Genomic DNA, 12,062 nt, shown 5'->3' with positions numbered 1-12,062 from the left:
TCAAAAAAGTTATATTTAATTATTCTATAATTTTATTATTTTAATGTAAAAATCTATTCTTAAACAAAGTATTACTCTACGGTTGTCAAAAAATTTCGCTTTACTATTCCATTTGACAATACATTTTTTTCTATGAAATAAAAATAAAATTATAAGATAATTAAACACAACTTTTTGCCACAAGAGAGCAAATTAAAGTTTACCCACAAATTGAAGAACACAACTTTTTCTATACTTCAAAAACGGGTGTGTATCTTACACCCCTTCATCCAAAGACCAAAATTGGTTCTTATATTGTCAATATATATTTTTTTAACTAAAACTTTAAGAGTTTTTTAAACTCTAGGATTGAGGGAATTTAAAATGTATATCCTAAAATGGAGTGTACAGGTAGCATTTCTCCAAATTCAAATGTTTGAACTAAAATGAAAAATCAGGTCAAGGTTGGGGACCACCAAACACAATTAACTCATTTTGATAGATAGGTTGTAAGATGTATATTCTTTTTTGGGGTTTAGAAGAGACAAATTGTGCTGGGGAGGATTCCTCAAATTATTCATGTGATAATGTGAAATCTATTGCCATATAAGCCTTAGATCCCACATCTCGAGATAATTTGCTAAGATAGTTAAAATTTATTTTTCTTAAAAGCTAAATTATAAAAAATCTTTTTGTCAATATCTGCTTTTTCACTTTCTCTTCTTATCATTCAAAAACCTACACTTTGCCCCTTTAAAAAATAAAAATTGTTCACAGGAGGTACGCTGTGACAAAATGACTAAATTGTCTCTCAACCTCTTCGTCTCCTCCCCAATCCGATGCCTCTCGTCCTTAGCTATAGCCTCTCCTCCTCCGTTCTTCGCACCTCCCTCGACCCCAGCCCCGACTTACTTTCCTCCACTTAATTACTCCCCCACTTCTCCAGCACCCTTGCCGCCCCTCTATTTCGACGACTGTAGGATGAAAGATCAGGGTGGGCGAGTGCGAGGGCGAGGGCGAGGGCGAGGGCCACGGTGAGGCGGCGGAGGAGGGCGAGGGCGTGTGTGTGGGTATGGACAGAGAGGTGGGCGAGGGTGAGGCGGCAGAGCGCGACGTGACGCGGCCGAGGACGACAGTGAGGAAAATGAGGGTTTCAGGGAATATTTTGGATATTAAAAATATGATATAAATGGAACCCTAACAGAAGACTGACGGCGGGGCCAAATTGAATATTTTTTATTTTGTAAGGAGGCAAAATATAGATTTTTGAATGACAGGATGAAAAGTGAAAAACGGGCATTGACCGGAGAATTTTCTATAATTTAGCCTTTCTTAAACTATTAGTGGATTCAAAATATTTTATAGACTCATTAACTTCAAAATAATAATTCTTTTAAAAAATAAAATAGGACCTGAGAAACATCACTACAACAAAAATGGTCTATAGCGACACTTTTAAATGTCGGTATAGGTCAAAAAAGTGTTGCTGGCTAAATTTACCGACACTTTTGAAAAGTGTTGCTATATGTGGGGTCGCTAAATATATAGTGACAGTTAAAGAGTGTTGCTATAATCTAAAAGAGTGCTGTTAATTTACCAATATTTATTTAAGCATCTAGCAACCGCCGGAACTCTACCTCGTTGGCTGCGGTGGCGGAGGAGGACGAGAGGAAATGATCTTCGTCTAGGATTCAGTCGATTGAGTGAGGGGAGAAGAAAAAATGATAATCGATTTTTCTTTTCTGTTTGTAATCGGGCCGAATGAGCTAAGTGGAGTGGGTTGAGTAGAATACCCTTTTATTTTTAGTTGGATTGGACTTTATATTTAAGCATTAGTAGGATTTTTTTAAGTTTTAGCATAAATGTGACACTTATACAAAAGTGTCTCAAACATGTGTTGCTATAACTTAATTCTGTTGTAGTGCATAAACTATTTTTTACTTTAGGGTTTAGGCAACCCTTATAAGATTTTTAGTAAAAATAAAAAATTAACTCGAAAAAATAAAATATTTGTTATCCTACTGGGGTTTAACAACTCTTTTTATGTTTTTACTATTAAATATCACAACTTTATTTGCTAAAATGATTAGAATATGGCTATTAGTAAACCAAAATTGAAATTTTTTGTTGTTATTTTTTGTGCACGTTATAAATTTTAGTAAATGGGTCTAAAAAAAAGTTTTGGAACCGCTAGTAGTGGAAGAAAGAAAAGTTTCAGATAGTTTACCAAATTGTCTCGAGATATAGAATCCAATATCTACATGGCAATAGATTCCTTATTCTCAAATAGATAATTTGGAGAATTCTCTCCGTGTAATCTTTTAGAGCAATGTTATTCACACACTTCTCAAGAGCTGTATGATATCTATACCCCACCTATCTTAGAATGAAAATTTTTGTACTACCGACCGTCCCTAGAGCAAGTATCAAAGGGCTTGGTGGTTGGTACCCGAGGTCCCAAGTTCGAATCCTAGTTGATTCACATTTCCAGTTAAGTTTATTTCTAAATGAAATAGATGAAGTGGGCCCTATCTCTCTCAAAAAAAAAAGAAAAAAAAAATTGTACTAATCATATTGATGTGACTTTAGAGATCATTCCATCCTAGGATCTGATGCAAACCGAACCCGACCCGTCTCATCACCCGAATTTCAGGTCTATCAACGAAGGCGACGCAAGTTGGCGCCCGAACCCGCTATATGGATCTGAAAATTATTCTTGATTTACTCTGTTATTTTTAAGATTTTCTTGTTAGGGATAGTTGTTATATTTTTCTTTTAGATAAATCTTTAGATAAGATTTTTTCGGTTAAGATTTTTCGGTTATTTTTCTTTTAGATAAATCTCTAGTTGAGATTTTTTTTTCGGTTATTCTCGGATGTAATTAGGATATAAANCTTTTAGATAAATCTTTAGTTAAGATTTTTCGGTTAAGATTTTTCGGTTATTCTCGGATGTAATTAGGATATAAATAACCTACAAGGTTTTATGAAGAGGACGATGATTATTGAATATAATTTTGAACTTTTCTTGCAAAGGTTTTTTGAGAGAGATTTTTTTTCCCGGAGGGTTTCCGGTTCTGGCGAGGTCCAGAGTTTTAATATTTTGTTGGATCTGAGTTCCTCTTAATTTTCTACAAATTTTGACTACCTATTTGTGAGGTTTGGTTAAGATTTTAGAAAATAAAGGGGTTGATAGTGAGAGAAGAAAACTTGTGCAAGCAGCAGGAGGAAGAAGTTGGAGACGAAGCTCCTTGGGCGCACCTCCCGAGGTGACTTTATTTCCTGCACACGTCATCAAGTTCCTGCGCAGGTTTTGAAACAACAAGCAGCAGCAGCATAATATTGGATGAACCCGGCTTATATCCCAAGCTAGTATTTCTTCTATACCTCCCTCTATGTATATTATCTGTTGGTAATAAAAGCTTGGTCTATATCATGTTTTGATTTCTTTTTTCTCTCGGGGAAATTCGTAGACTTGTTTTTATCCTAAATTTCAGAAAAATTTTAGTCTCTTTGATCTGGCAAGATACTTGATTATTTTTTGTTGAGCGAAATTCGATTACGCGGTATTTACAAGCATGATTAGGAGGATGTTGCAAATAGATTGTGGATGATCTGGACTAATCGTAATAGTTTAATCATGCATTCGCTGGATGTCGTATGGTACAATCGCTTATCTGATCAACTTTTCTTACTTTATTAATTTTCTTTTCGAACGTTCATTTCTTTAAAAAAAAAAAAAAAAAAAAAAACAAAAAAATATTTTTGCTCGTTTAATTTTATCTTAGCAAAATTTTTGTCTACCACATCTAAGGAGTTTTACATGTAGGATTGGTTTGACCCGTCCTGCATCAGATTTGGTATCAGAGACCTAGGTTAATGTATGATCCTTAGAAGTGGTAAAATTTATCATCCTGTACCCATGGCTTTTGAACCCACTGCAATGGATCAGATTTTACAGCAACTGACTGCTTTGAACACTAAATTAGATGACATAGGGGATCGTGTGGCCATCCTTGAGACTAGTCGGACTGTAGTAGGAAATGTGACTGTGACTCCTGATAGAACAGCCCTCAGAGCCCAACGCCATGAAAACCATCCGGACCTCCCTAGACATAATTTCCCATTAGGTGACGACATTACCAAAAAGATCAAAATTGAAGCCCCAACTTTTGATGGTAGATTTGATCCTAAGACTTTCACTGATTGGCTGACTGATATGGACCAATTTTTTGATTGGTACGATATGTCCGATGACCGTCGCGTTCGTTTTACCAAAATGAAACTTGTGGGGGCAGCCAAACAATATTGGGTGAGTGTTGAGCGACAATTGGCTAGGTCTAGGCAAGCACCGATCACGTTGTGGGATGAGATGAAGGCCAAATTAAGTGAAAAATATTGCCCTCAACCCATAGGCAGCTTCAGATAGAGCAAATGTTGTCCTTACGTCAAGGTTCAATGTCCGTGGCTGATTACATGCAAAAGTTTGATGAGATTTCTGTTAGGTGTAATGTCCAGGAAGAAGAGGATGTGACGTTGGCCCGATTTAGGAGAGGATTACGTGAGGAAATCCAGAAAGAGATTACACCCCATCGAGTAAACACGGTAGAGGATGCATTCCAACTTGCACTCGAATATGAGCGTTATCTTAAACCTCCTACTAGGCGTTTCGGTTACCAAGCCGGGGAGTCAAGTACTAAGAAGTGGACCGATAGAAACCAAAACACTGGTAAGTCAATCGTACCCTTCAATCAACCTAATCGAGATTCTAGGGGAAAATCTTTAGTTGAAGGAACTAAACCAGACCTTTCTCGAGTGAAGTGTTTTAACTGTGAAGGAATGGGCCATTACTCGAATAAGTGTCCACAAAAGCGTAACTTGATGATGAAAAACGATGAAGATGATTTCGAGGAAGTAGTGCATGAGACTGAGGAGTATCCAAGTGACGAGGATGAGAGCACGCACGTAGATGACCTAGACGACACCATTCCACTACAAGTCGTCCGTTGTGTTCTTACCACGAGGGAGGATGAGGGTGACTGGCGACGCACCGCTATCTTCCACACTTATACCAAGTGCGGGGATAAGGTATGCAAGGTCGTTATTGATGGCGGCAGTTGCATGAACGTGATAGCCAAAACAGCCCTTGACCGAATGAAGTTGACCCCTGAACCACATCCAAATCCCTTTAGAGTTGCTTGGGTAGATAAGACTACGATACCTGTCACTGAGCGATGTTTGGTCCCTCTCAACTTTGCTACATATAGGGATCAAGTATGGTGTGATGTCCTCCCGATGGATGTCGGACACATTCTTTTGGGACGACCATGGTTGTACGATCATGATGTTACACATTATGGTCGTCAAAACACATACACCTTCACTCATGATAAGAAAAAGATCGTACTAAGACCTCACCGACCTAAGCCGATTCAGTATGCGACTAGCCAATCTAATGCACGTAATGAACCAACCACATCCAAGGAAAATAGGTTGGTAGAGCAAACTAGACCGCTTCATTTCTTGAACAAGAAGCAATTTTGTAGGGAGGCTAGTTCTGCCGTTGTTTACGCATTAATTGTTCGAGAGATAGAGAAGCCTTCCCTTGAACCTGATCTACCATTGAACCTTCGAAACCTATTATCTGACTATTCTGATTTGACCCCAGACGAGTTGCCTGATGAGCTGCCACCCATGAGGGATATTCAACATGCGATAGATTTAGTGCCTGGATCATCATTGCCAAACCTGCCACATTATAGGATGAACCCTAAGGAGCATGGTGAATTGAAACGTCAAGTAGAGGACTTGGTTAGAAAAGGTTTCATTAGAGAAAGTATGAGTCCTTGTGCAGTCCCGGCACTCCTTACTCCTAAGAAGGATGGAACTTGGCGAATGTGCATCGATAGTCGAGCCATCAACAAGATCACTATTAAGTATAGATTTCCGATTCCTCGATTGGATGATATGCTTGATATGATGGCTGGATCCATAATCTTTACAAAAATTGATCTTAGAAGTGGGTATCATCAAATAAGAATTAGACAAGGAGATGAGTGAAAAACTGCCTTTAAAACGAAGGAAGGTTTGTACGAGTGGTTGGTCATGCCATTCGGATTGACGAATGCCCCAAGTACATTCATGCGAGTCATGAATCAAGTGCTTCGACCTTTCATAGGAAAATTTCTTGTAGTCTATTTCGACGATATTCTGATTTATAGTAAGACCGAAGATGAACACCTAAGTCACCTTAGGCAAGTTTTAGACACTCTTAGGAGAGAAAAGCTTTACATCAATACCAAAAAATGTGTTTTCATGCAACCTAAGGTTGTTTTCTTAGGCTTCGTAGTATCTGTAAATGGAGTGTCAGCTGATCCCGATAAGGTCAAAGCAATCCAACAGTGGCCCCAACCGCAGAATATTCATGATGTTAGAAGTTTTCATGGGTTAGCGACGTTCTACCGAAGATTCATTAGAGGTTTTAGTACCATTATGGCTCCAATTACAAATTGCATGAAAAAGGGAGAATTCACATGGACCAAGGCTGCGAGTAAGGCATTTAATGAAATTAAGGAACGAATGGCTAATCCACCTGTTTTGAGATTACCTGATTTTGAGAAGATCTTTGAGGTTTCGTGCGATGCATCTGGAGTAGGAATAGGTGGAATCTTGAGTCAAGAAGGTCATCCAATTGCTTATTTTAGCGAAAAATTGAATGAGGCAAAGATGAAATACTCCACGTACGACAAGGAATTGTATGCAATTGTGCAAGCCCTACGATATTGGCGACATTATTTATTACCTAAGGAGTTTGTTTTACTTTCGGACCATCAAGCCCTTAGCTATCTTAAGTCGCAAAAGAAATTAAATTCACGGCATGCCAAGTGGGTTGCGTTTCTTGAGGAATATACCTATGTTCTTAAGCATGTTGCTGGTATCGAAAACAGAGCTGCCGATGCTCTTAGTCGTGTTATCATGACTTTGCATGCTGTAGGAACACAAGTCATAGGGTTTGATCGAGTTAAAGACGAATATCCCACGTGTCCAGATTTTGGTGAGACTTATAAGAATATTCTTGATGGATTGCATGATAACCCTGATTTTGTTATTCATGATGGATATTTATTTAAGGGTAGACGTTTGTGTGTTCCCCAAGGTTCATTGAGAGATTTCATGATTTGGGAATTGCATTCTGGAGGTTTAGCAGGGCATTTTGGTAGGGATAAGACCATTATTTTGGTAGAGGATCGTTTCTTTTGGCCAAGTCTTAAACGAGATGTTGCACGTGTTGTTGCCCAGTGTGGTATATGTCAGACCGGTAAAGGAAAGCGAAAAAATATTGGATTATATACACCTTTACCTATACCTCACGCCCCCTGGCAAGATCTTAGCATGGACTTTGTTCTAGGACTTCCTAAAACCATTCGAGGTCACGATTCGATTTTAGTTGTGGTTGATAGATTTTCAAAAATGGCACATTTTATACCATGTAGGAAGACTTCTGACGCCACCCATGTAGCGAAGCTTTTTGTTGATCACGTCATAAAATTGCATGGACTACCAAAGACTATTGTGAGTGATAGAGATGTGCGGTTTGTGAGTTATTTTTGGAAGACAATGTGGAAATTAATGAACACTAAATTACAATTTTCTTCACCATATCACCCACAAACAGATGGCCAAACTGAGGTTGTTAATCGAAGCCTAGGAGATTTATTACGTTGTCTAGTGGGTGATCACACTAGGAACTGGGATAGCGTTTTACCTATGGCCGAATTTGCCTATAATAATTCAGTTAATCGCACCACTGGAATGAGTCCGTTTGAGATTGTCACTGGTTACAACCCTAGGACACCCATTGACCTAATTCCGTTACCTGTAGACTATAGGTCAAGCCAACATGCTGAAGCCTTTGTTCAACATATAAAAGAATTGCATGATAAAATAAGACGAGCAATTGTTTTAAAAACTGAGATTTATGCAAATAAAGCAAATGAACGTCGGCGTGAAGGAAGTTTTAAAGAAGGAGATATGGTTATGGTAAGGGTTCGGCCAGAACGATTTCGCAGCGGTACCGTGAAAAAGCTACATGCGAGAAATTTGGGTCCATTCAAAATCTTGAAACAACTAAATCCAAATGCTTATGTCTTGGATTTGCCGGCTAATATCGGTTTTCACTCAACGGTCAATATCGAGGATCTGAGCCACTACCATGAGCCTCTTTCCATTGAGAATCCCATCTCCACAAATATATCTCCACGTCAACCTCTTCCTCCACTTCCATCCCTACCCATACCGAGAAAGAAAGAAGAAATCGAACAGGTTCTCGACGACCGAGTTGTTATTACACGATCAGGTGATTCGCGTAGCTTTATGGTGAAGTGGGCATCCCGACCAGATGAAGAAGTGACATGGATACCGGAACACGAGCTTAGAGACATTGCTCCAGATCTCTATGAGGACTACATCAGCCATAATCCGTCAGAGTCGGATTTTTCCAAGCCGGGGAGAGATGATGCAAACCGAACCCGACCCGTCTCATCACCCGAATTTCAGGTCTATCAACGAAGGCGACGCAAGTTGGCGCCCGAACCCGCTATATGGATCTGAAGATTATTTTTGATTTACTCTGTTATTTTAAGATTTTCTTGTTAGGAATATTTGTTCCTTTTAGATAAATCTTTAGTTAAGATTTTTTCGGTTAAGATTTTTCGGTTATTTTTCTTTTAGATAAATCTCTAGTTGAGATTTTTTTCGGTTATTCTCGGATGTAATTAGGATATAAATAACCTACAAGGTTTTATGAAGAGGACGATGATTATTGAATATAATTTGGAACTTTTTTTGCAAAGGTTTTTTGAGAGAGATTTTTTTTCCCGGAGGGTTTCCGGTTCTGGCGAGGTCCAGAGTTTTAATATTTTGTTGGTTCTTAAGTCCTCTTAATTTTCTGCAAATTTTGACTACCTATTTGTGAGATTTGGTTAAGAAATTAGAGAAAAGAGGAGTTGTTAATTGAAAGAAAGCTTGGGGGCAAGCAGCAGGAGAAGACGAAGTTGGAGACGAAGCTCCTTGGGGACTTCTCCCGAGGTGACTTTATTTCCTGCACGTCTCACAGTTCCTGGCAGGTTTTAAACAACAGCAGCCGCATAATATTGGATGAACCCGGCTTATATCCAAACTAGTATTTCTTCTATACCTTCCTCTACATATTATTATCTGTTGTAATAAAAGAGCTTGGTCTATATCATGTTTTGATTTCTTTTTTTTTCTCTCGGGAAAATTCGTAGACTTGTTTTTTTATATTATCTAAATTTCAGAAAATTTTAGTCTTTTGATCTGGCAAGATACTTGATTATTTTTGTGAGCGAAAATTCGATTACGCGTATTTACAAGCATGATTAGGAGGATGTTGCAAATAGATTGTGGATGATCTGGACTAATCGTAATAGTTTAATCATGCATTCGCCTGGATTGTATGGTAACAATCGCCTATCTGATCAAACTATTGTTCACTTGAATTAATGTTTCTTTTGAAGCTGTTCATATCTTTAACAAAAAAAAAAAAAAAAGAAGAAGAAAAAAAAAAAAATATTTTTGCTCGTTTAATTTTATCTTAGCAAATTTTTTGTCTACCACGTCTAAGGAGTTTTACATGTAGGATAGGTTTGACCCGTCCTGCATCAGGATCGGTAGTATGTAAGATGCATACTGCAAAGGTAGCATTACCTTTTGTTTTGGTAAATAGGGAACCTTATAGGCCTTCTGGACTCTCCAAGGGTCTGACTGCCTAACATCTAACTAGATGTCTGCTATATTTCAACTAGCTAGATTTTGGATCATTGTCTAATAATAGCACTGCCGTACTTTAACCGCATATAAAATTCAATCACCAAATATAGTGGCTTCACTCATTCCCAAGTATATGAGATCTCCACATCTATAACATTCTATGAATTTCCGTGGGATTCAAGCGCTCCCCTTATTTCAAGGAAAAAAAGGGGACCCATCTTCTCTGTAATTATTCAGAATAATACTTAAAAAGTGAGGCCCACCTCCTCTCTAACTATTAGAATAATATTTATTTTCTTAAAAAAATAGGAGACATGGTGTGAGGTGGATTGAATTTGTAGGTCCTGTGACTATTGCGGATCAGGAAGCGGAGGAGTCGATGGTGTCGATCATTACGAAGAGCTTCCCTTCTCATGCTGTGTGAGATTGCTAACTTGCTAATTTGTTTTGATTCTTAGTTGTAATTTGTTTGAAATCGAAGGTTTAGAAGGAAAAGTAACATAATATTTTGTTAAGTATCAAAATATTCTGTATTTTTCATAACAAAAACTTAATTTTCAAATTCTCACTAAATCAGATGGAGTTTCAGTTGAGGTTCAAATATAAAATCCTAGAATTTAATGACCTGTTTTATTGTCTAAAGCTGATCAATGTCCCTAGATATTTTCCTTGCTACAATTTTCTATTGCTTTATTTTAGCTGTGGTGCTCCTAAGAGAATTAATTTTTTTCCTTTTTTTTTTTTATATAATTCAACTCTGATGATATGAAGCTTTTCATATAGTATCCAAAGTAAAAAAAAAATTTAGCTGAGTTTGCTTCTGAAATCATTGACTAATTTGCAGGTCTTTATGCCTTTCACTTTTAGAATAAGAGTCAGCCGAGTAACAATCAAGTGCTGGTTCAAAAGTGTTTCAGATAAATTTGCATTTCAAAAAATTGTAGAATCTTTCAGGTGAATTTGCATTCTTTTGTGCTTATCAAGATTTCGACCATCATGAGTTTATTCGTGTAATACGATATTACTGGAAGAAATATTAGATGCTTCATTAATTCTCACTTGGCAATGATGTCTTAATAAACTTATCTACTGCTTTGATAACCTTACTACAAAATAATCATTTACTAATTAGTGCCTTTATTGCCTACAGGTGTTGTGATAGAGAGAATTGGAGAGGCCCATGAAAATAATATTAGTCCAATGATGTTGGTCTTTCCTGGTTAGTACATTGGCAGCTCATCTAGTTATTTTTTAACGTTGTTTTAACTATTTCATTGTCATGATTTGGTCATTTTTTTAGTTGTTGTTGAACTTATTCATCTATTTCATTGATTTCAACTGCAAAATTGATGGTATTCTGTGATGCTGCTAGAATGCAGCGTTAAGAACTAGCTGCAGTGCAGTTATTTGGTGAGCATAAATACCACTGAAATATCTTTGATGCTATGGAGAAGAAGACTAAGTAATGAAATGCGACTATTCAAAGTTATAAAAGAGTTATGTAGGTTGCGAACCAATTTTGAGGTATTAGAACTCTAGCATTATAAATCCAATCGAGAAAGGAGTCCTCTAATGAAATCTATGTTGATTTTTCTAATATTCTAAGAGAATGCAGCTGTCATCTGAAATTTTATAGCCAAAAGGAGAATGTCGATGCGTTTAAGACCGATGGTAATGTTATATCATTTTCTCTTTCAATCTCTACACTACTTGGCCTTACTGTGTCATGTAGCATTATGGAGGACTCGCATTCGTTGATAGGTGGGCCTTGGAGAGGTCTTGGTTTCTTTGTCAGAAAGCAACAGCAGCAACAGCCCCTCCTTGGTTCGGTCGGATCGTTCGGTCGGAGAATGTGCTGGTTGGCGAATAGAGCAACATGTATCAGCTTTTGTGAATTGAGGAAAGATCAAAGTGAATTTATAAATTTCATATTTATTGTACTTAACGAACCAGATGTTTTTAATTTATTTGATGCTTGATAGTGCATGAATAATACCAACTTAAATAAGGACATGCCTACCTGCTCTAGCTCTCAATCATCTTTAGTAGTTTTTCACCATTTTTTGCGGACTATTTAAACTAATATTTTTCATTTCATAGTACATGAACTATATATTTCATGTTTATTTCTCCAAACTATTACTGTTGATAGAAGAAATAATTTGTTCGATAATGCCTCTCCGCCGCATCGCACGGGTAACTACACTAGTTTTACTTTATTAGGTAAAAGAATTAATGTACTTGAATTACTTGACACTCTGAAGTGTATATATAAATATCAGAAGGTCTTATTTC

The sequence above is a fragment of the Ananas comosus genome, linkage group 13, assembly GCF_001540865.1.
Source record: "Ananas comosus cultivar F153 linkage group 13, ASM154086v1, whole genome shotgun sequence".
NCBI lineage: Eukaryota > Viridiplantae > Streptophyta > Magnoliopsida > Poales > Bromeliaceae > Ananas > Ananas comosus.
The sequence above is the reverse complement of the archived record's forward strand: the minus strand, read 5'-3'. Positions refer to the sequence as shown.